Here is a 7,862-nt window from a genome sequence, read left to right on the forward strand (position 1 = left end):
AGTGAAATGAGCAGGACCAGGAGATCATTATATACTTCAACAACAATACTATATGATGACCAGTTCTGATGGACCAGGCCATCCTCAGCAACGAGATCAACCAAATCATTTCTAATGGAGCAGTAATGAACTGAACCAGCTATGCCCAGAAAAAGAACTCTGGGAGATGACTAAAAACCATTACATTGAATTCCGAATCCCTATATTTATGCACACCTGCATTTTTGATTCCCTTCACAAGCTAATTGTACAATATTTCAGAGTCTGTTTCTTTTTGTACAGCAAAATAACGTTTTGGTCATGTATACTTATTGTGTATCTAATTTATATTTTAATATATTTAGCATCTACTGGTCATCCTGCCATCTAGGGGAGGGGGGGAGGGGTAAGAGGTGAAAAATTGGAACAAGAGGTTTGGCAATTGTTAATGCTGTAAAGTTACCCATGTATATATCCTGTAAATAAAAGGCTATTAAAAAAAAAGAATTGTGAGGTGAATTTTGTTATTCATAAGTGTTTTCCTGATTTTATATTCATCAGGGTTAGGTGTATCACAACTGCCAACCCATAGGCAGAAATGTCATATAAAGGAAAATAGTCCTGGATTTGGAAACCTTGGACTTCTCCACTCTGTTGTTCATGTGTGTTCTTATACAAGTTGCTTAAGCTCTATAAATCAATTTCCTTCTCTGTAAAATGAGGAGGCTGGATTAAATTATTTTCTAGCTGTAAATCCTATATCCCCTGTCATTCCTATAAGATGAACAAAGTGTTGCTAATCTGTTTAATATTACTCATGGATGAAATATTCACTGATGACCTTCAGACACTTGTCTAGGACAAGCAACTTCAAATTGTCTTCACTCACAATTCACAAACTGAGACCCAGGAAATCAGAATTGTAATGGCACAAAGAATCAGAGACTCAACTAGAATTTGTTTCTTGAGTTTACTCTCTTTCTTTTCCCCTGCTTTTCCCTTCTCTCCTCTCCTCTTTCCTCTCTTCCCATCCCTTCCTCTAATTTGACTTTTATTGTCTTCCCTTCCTTCCTTCCCAGTTCCACCCTTATCTGTCTTCCCCTGCTCTTTCTTGCTCTCCTCTATCCTCCCATCCCTTCCCACCCTCTCCATTTCCTTCCCTTCCCTCTATCTTTATAACACTGTGCTACTTCACTTACCTTGCTTATAAGAATGTTCTTAATTTTACTACCTGGATGCCTTTGGCAAAAATCACTTCTGTGTCCTCATTATAAAATGAAGCATTTGGCCCAGATAGCTTTCAGATGATAAGAATTCTCTTCTCCAGGGTCTTTTAAAAATTGATCAGTAGCATCTTAGATTTAGTGGTGGAAAAGACTTCAGAAAAGTCCATCCCCCTCACTCCTCATGAAGAGACTGAGACCCAAAGGACATTAATGACTTTATTAAGATGACACAGGTAACTAGCTACCAGCTAAGGTATGGACAGGCTCACACACAAATACAAAAAAACATTCTATTTTGCAAAGTATAAGATGTATAGAATTTTGTTCAATCCTCACAACGGGAAGGTGCTATTATCACTATTCACATTTTATAGGTGAGGACATTGTGATTGAGATTAAGTTTGAAGACAATGAACTTACTAAATGTTTTTTTAATTGAACGGGATGGGATCCCAGGAATCATCGTACAACCTTATCATTTTGAAAACCAGAAAAGGGAGGCCAAGAGAAGTGGACAGATTTGTCTTATGATCCATAGGTAGGAAATAGAGTCAAGATTTGAACCGCTCCTAAACCTATTTGACCGCTTCCCTGCCTGAGGAATCTCTGCTTGTCCTTGCAGTTCCCTACGCGGGGCTCATTCTTCAGCTCACCCCCTCCAGACCAAGCCCGTCCCTGCTGCCTCTGGGGTCCCTGACGTCAAAGCACAGTCCCGGACGGGAAGACGGAGGCCAGGCAGGCAGTGGTTAGTGCGACACAGAGAAACAGCTACAGGATCGGCTCAGCCCTAGGACCCGCCATCCCGACCCAGCGTCTCCATCCAGGGTCCCCAGCATCCTCCACCGGCGCGGCCCAAATATACCTGCAAATGATCTGAAGGGCGCCCACCTCGCAGTCCGGCCTCAGCCTCCGCCTTCTCCTCCCTCTGCGCTGTTGTACTCGGTGCGTTTCCAAGGAGACCGAACGCGGCCCGGGAGTGGGAGGGGCTCATCCTGGAGTTCTTTCCTGGGAACCATGGGCAGTGACACTGATGCGTATCTCGCCACTGGACCCAGATGGTTCCTGAGGAGAGAGGCTGGTGACTTTGCACAGCCCTGCCTCACTTAAATCCAATTCACTTGGAGAACAAAGTGCAAATAGCCACAGTAACTTCTAGCTCCAAGCCCCGGAGGGATGGAGCCCGCAGAATTCTGACACTTGGTTCCTGAGTTGGAAGGGACTTTTTCGTGGGAGCAGAGGATCATCAATTGAAAGCTGAAAGATTATCTTGCAGGTCATGGAGACCAACTTCTTCATTTTACAATATGGAAAACTAAGGCACACATTGTTGATGTACTGTCATTTTCAGCCATCGCTTGGTGATCCCATTTGAGGTTTTCTGGGATGATTTGCAATTTTCTTCTCCAGCTCATTTTACAGAGAAAGAAACTAAGGCAAACTGGGTTAAGTAACTTACTCAGGGTCACACATCAAGTGTTTTAGACCAGATTTAAACACAAGAAAATACACCTTCCTGACTCCAGATTCAACACTCTATCCGCTATGATACCTAGCATTGGTGTTGCATGGATCAAAGAGTTTCCTCATCTGCAAGTTTCTTATAGCACTGAAATAACAGGGCTATATCCCTAATAAAGGCCAGGAGGAGAAATGCATTATTCAGAATATTATAAAGATCAGTAACAGGATATTAAGAAAAGAAAAGGCTATATCATGCATGAAAGTCATCCTGGAAATGAAAACAATTTCTTCAACCTAAAGAGAACTCTAGTAAATAACAACCTAAATTCATTTTTGGTTCATTTTATTGGATATATGAAATAGTTAAATACTTTAATACAGTAGATACAGATTTCTGCAAAACGTGCTACAGTCTCTTGTGATTCCCTTGTGAGCAAGACACTGTATTGAGCTATGGAGATACACAGAAAGGCAACAAAGAACAAAACCAAACCAGGGGAAAGGAAATATTAACTAGCAGTGCAAATTTACAAGATCTTAAAAAAAAATCCAACAGTGTTTGTAAATACAAAATTTATATACCTTAAAGATATTTCTTTCTTTCATAAATTCCCATCTCTCCTATTATTTCAATTTACAGTATTTTCACCTGGAAGTCTTGATCTGTGTACCTCACCCCTTTGTCATCTGTCTTGTTCTGGTTAGTATTCCTATTAATAATTTGGATGGAAAAGTAGAATGCATAGTTTTTTGCATTTCTAGATGACCTGAAACAGGAAGAGAATGTGCTAGATGCCAAAACAGATTCAAAATAATTTAGAAAAAACTGGAATATGGGTAAAATTTAGCAAAATGAAATTCAAACAACCTAAGTCTTGTACTGAAGGGTTTTAAAATCAATTGCTCAAATACAAGATAAATCTATGAATGAATGTCATTTAAAAAGCATTTATTTTAAGCACTTATATACACATTATGTTGCATTTTAAAGATATGCATAAAAAACAAGTAGCCTCTGATCTCAAGGAGATTATATGTGTTCTGCAATAAAGCAGGTGGCAAAAGTCAGGTAGGGGAGAAAGGCAGATCTGAGGAGATACAGCATCATATGAAAAAGAGCTGGGAGGCTGGGGGACTTTGACTGCAAACTCAATACAGCAGTATGACTTGGCTAAATCAACACAAAAACTTACTGCCATCTTCAACTACACTGATAAAAATTAGTATCCAGATGAGAAGTGATATATCTGAAGGAATTATAAATAATTCTGGTCACCATGGCAAACTGGAGATGATGCAGAGAAAAACAGCTGAGGATCCTAAAAAGTTTAGAAACTACCATATGAGGAATGATTGAAGAACTGAAGGGATAATTAAACTGAGCAAATATGTCTTGGGTTTGATAATTGCCTTCAAACATTTAGAGGGAACTTGTGCAGAAGTTAGATTAAAGGTTGTGTATGATTTTGGAGTATAGAACTAGCACCAATTAAATGTTGGAATTTACAGGAAGGTACTTTTGGTTCAATGTTAAAAATCTGAATAATTAAACAAGCTGTTTAAAAAAAAAATAGTGAGCTCACCAGGACTGAAAGTCCTTAAGCAATCCCTGGATGACCATCTCTTAAAGATATAGAAGAAACTCATGCATTGAGAAGCAGGTTGAAGCAAGTTCTCAAAGCCTCTAAAACGGAGCCTTTTCTCTTCTCATTTACAGTTAGGTCCCCTTTAGTTCAAATAATGAATCTTGAGAAGGGGGTGAATTATTCGCGTTCACACTGCATACTTACATGGGACTAGAAGCAATGACTATTTTTTTTTTTAACATATTTGTAACTTCAAAGAGTGAAATTCAAAGGCCTGCAATTACTTCACAGGATTTGTTGATCAGGATCTAGCTATATTTCCAAGTAGGTATTGGTTTAGCTTTATTTCTCACAATTATAGAAATACAAATTCTTAGCTTTTAAGTCCTTTTTAGAGAGTTTTTGCTATTCAATTGTAACTGACTCTTTGTGATCCCACAGACCAGCTGTCCATGGGATTTTCTTAGTAAAGATACTGGAGTGATTTGCCATTTCCTTCCCCAGTTTTATGTAGGCAGAGTGTTAAATGACTTGCTGTGGGTCACATAACTAGTAAGGGTGTGAGGTCAAATTTGAACTGGTCTTTTTGAGTCCAGACTCAGGGCTCCAACAATTGAGCCAGAGAGTAATACAGTGCAGATAAGATCCAATTTCCCCCCCAGATCTTCCCTCACTCCCTAGTTAATGCCTAACAGTCTCAGACTTCATCCTTTGAGTTTAAGGTTTGGTCCCTGGTTTTAAAAAAAATCAATCAATAAATTACTGAATGCTAAATTAAGTTCTGTGAGGGATACCCCAAAATGTTATAGTTTACAATCTAATTGCTAGAAACAAGACATTTATGTTCAGAATTATAATAAACCATAAAAAGAAGGATGTGGTCAGTACCAAATGAATGGTAGGTACAGAGAGTAGTTGCTATGAGTTCAGAAGGGCAAAGTATAATCTAGGACCGAATAGGAACTTAATAAATGCCAGTTTATTTACTGTAAATTAACTATAATTAATATAATTATAATTAATTTAAATTGTTTATATAAATTGTTTTTAACTGTTATAAATTATAAATTAATTTAAAATCCTAGTTCTTTGATTCTGACCCTAACCTAAACTTGTTGATCATAGAAATCAGAACTAGGATAAATGACATTCAAGAAAAGGAAAGAATTTGGAACAAGAATACTTCTGATCCTGGGTCTTTCCATTCATATTAGTTCAAGCCTTGGCCCTCCTCCAGGACTAGGACCTGAAGGACACATTTGAATATGTCCTGAGGTTATAACAGTACCCTGAGGTTATATTGTTATGGGACATTAAATTGAAGGCACTAAAGATTATTCAGAAGAGGAAATAAAGCATTTTCAGGCAAGATATTGCCAGAGATAAGAAGCAGCTTTGGAAGTTTTATTGTTCCTTTGTGGGTAATTGGAAATGAATACTGATTTATTGATTGAAACTGAATTTTATGGATCAAGGGAATTAACTAAAGATCCCATTTTGCAAGGCTATTTTGATTTCTTTTCAGACAGAATAAGAGAATTATATTTCTGTTCAGGTGGATTTATCTGAAAGATTTGGTAATTCTTGTTCAGCTGTATAACATTGATGGGCTAAATGAATGAACTCCACACCTTTTATGAACAAGCTGCTACACAGGCCATCTGTGAGCTAATCTCTCTTTTCTCCAATGGGGTATTGAGCTAGAATTATATCTATGTGTTCCACATCAGATATTTGCAGTTGAGAGGCATAATGTTCTATTTTAGGGTTCAGAATAAAATACACTTTCTCTCTAATCCTAAGTAGTTTCAACCTGAATTAAAAGGATAACAGTTGGTTTACTGTCTGCCAGTTAGGCTCCCTCCTACTGGACACTAAAGACAATCATGGATCGTGAGCAAAGAAATGTATCACTGCAAGTAGTTAAATAGAAATCTGTAGTAAAATATAGATTAGGGTAGACCATGGACAAGTGGGCTTTTTGATTCAGAAGCAAAATAAAATCTTGGCTCAACCAAGGAGAGAGTAATCTCACTGATCTCTCTTTACCATCTTTAGGGGGTGCAGGCACTGGGAAGCAAAGGACATATTGCAGGGCCAACTCTTACAATATTCCTGTGGCTTCGGGGACTTGTATAAACATTGAAAAATTTGGACCTTTTTTTCATAATTCCCTTTCTCTAATTCCACTTTGTCCATGGGTTTAAATCCCAGCTCTGATAATACTTGGGTGATTTTACACAAGTTTCTACAGTTGCCTGAGTCTCAATAACCTCTTCTGAAAAGTGAGAAGGTTGTTGGAAATGATCTCCAGGGTCTTGTAGCCCCTTAAACATATGGTAAATGGTGGCTTATAAATCCTATATTTCCCAAACTAGGTATCATTCCCAGTCTTGATTAAAGAAGAGAGGAATAAGAATAAAGCAGAAGTGGTAGAAAGGGGACTAGGCTGAAAGCTAGGGCTCTGTTACTATTTATGTGATCTTCAACAAATCAACTTCTTTGGCTTGTAAAAGAGAAAATAAGATTGGATTCGATGTCTGTTTGTTTCTGCTAGTGTAGAAATGTATCATATTATGGCAAGGGGTCATGTTGTAATGATCAGTCAGAAGTTTTCTTGAGTCATTGAAAGTGTTTTTAGGGTAAATGATCCATTAATTAGTATGATTGAGAGGAGAATGATAGCTCAGATCCTTTCTGAGTGTTAAGGAAATTGTTTTTCTTGAAGAGCTATGAAAAGTCTTGAGTTTTTAAACAAACAAAAAAACCGGACAGAAGCTATTTTTCTCATGAGGAAAAGGTAAGATTACAGGCAAGATGCCACCAGATGCCAGAAGGCATAAGGTTTAACGATCATATTCCCAATGAATCTGGATCTTGCAGAGATATTGTGTGACCCTAGCAAGTCTTTTAAATTCTCTAAGCTTCAGTTTCTTTATTTGCAAAGTGGAGTTAATGATAACATTTACTCATAATGTTCTTATGAGACTCAATTAAGATAATTTATATAAAGTTCTTTGCAAAACTTAAAATGCTATATAAATGTTAGCTACTATTACTCTTTCTCCACTCCCAGTGATAAATCTCCTCTCTCTTATAACTAATAATAACAATTACTCAAAAAATAACTGATTTAGAGACCATGTCTGACAATATGCGCAAATGTTTTGCCCTGATAGTCTTCTGTTTCATTATTTGTTCTCTGAGATGATTACTTGTTTTTCAATTACTTAGATTTTGGCTTCCTTTTTCCTTTCATTTATTATACTTATTCCTTATTATACTTGTTCCTTAAATTATATATAATTTATACATGTATATAATACATATTATCTACACAACTAAGTAACAAAATGGATAAAGTTGGACCTGGAGTTAGAAGGATCTGAGTTCAAATCTAGTCTCAGACAGTTACTAACTATATGACTCTGGATAAGTTATTTAATCCTGTCTGTCTCAGTTTTCTGATCTGTAAAATGAGCTGCAGAAGGATACAGCAAGTCACTCCAGAATCTTTGCCAAGAAAACTCCAAATGGGGTCACACAGAGTTGGATGCAATTGAAATAACTCAACAATTTGGGGGAAATTTGTTCCTTGGGCAAGGTTTTG

The 7,862-nt window shown here is 37.4% G+C and overlaps 1 protein-coding gene across 2 annotated transcripts in view; it reads right to left on the bottom strand.

Annotated features, from left to right (window-relative positions):
* The window catches only part of CFAP206 (cilia and flagella associated protein 206), a 53,776-nt gene extending 51,604 nt beyond the window's left edge, over nt 1-2,172 (bottom strand). The window contains exon 1 of one of the 2 annotated variants that reach the window (XM_031964544.1): nt 2,068-2,172. The gene's annotated coding sequence lies outside the window, so the exon portion shown is untranslated. The remainder of the gene's footprint in view (nt 1-2,067) is intronic. The other variant, XM_003769266.3, reaches the window with a different exon arrangement.
* Between the last annotated feature and the right edge of the window lie 5,690 nt (nt 2,173-7,862).

This window comes from Sarcophilus harrisii, chromosome 4, assembly GCF_902635505.1.
Source record: "Sarcophilus harrisii chromosome 4, mSarHar1.11, whole genome shotgun sequence".
NCBI lineage: Eukaryota > Metazoa > Chordata > Mammalia > Dasyuromorphia > Dasyuridae > Sarcophilus > Sarcophilus harrisii.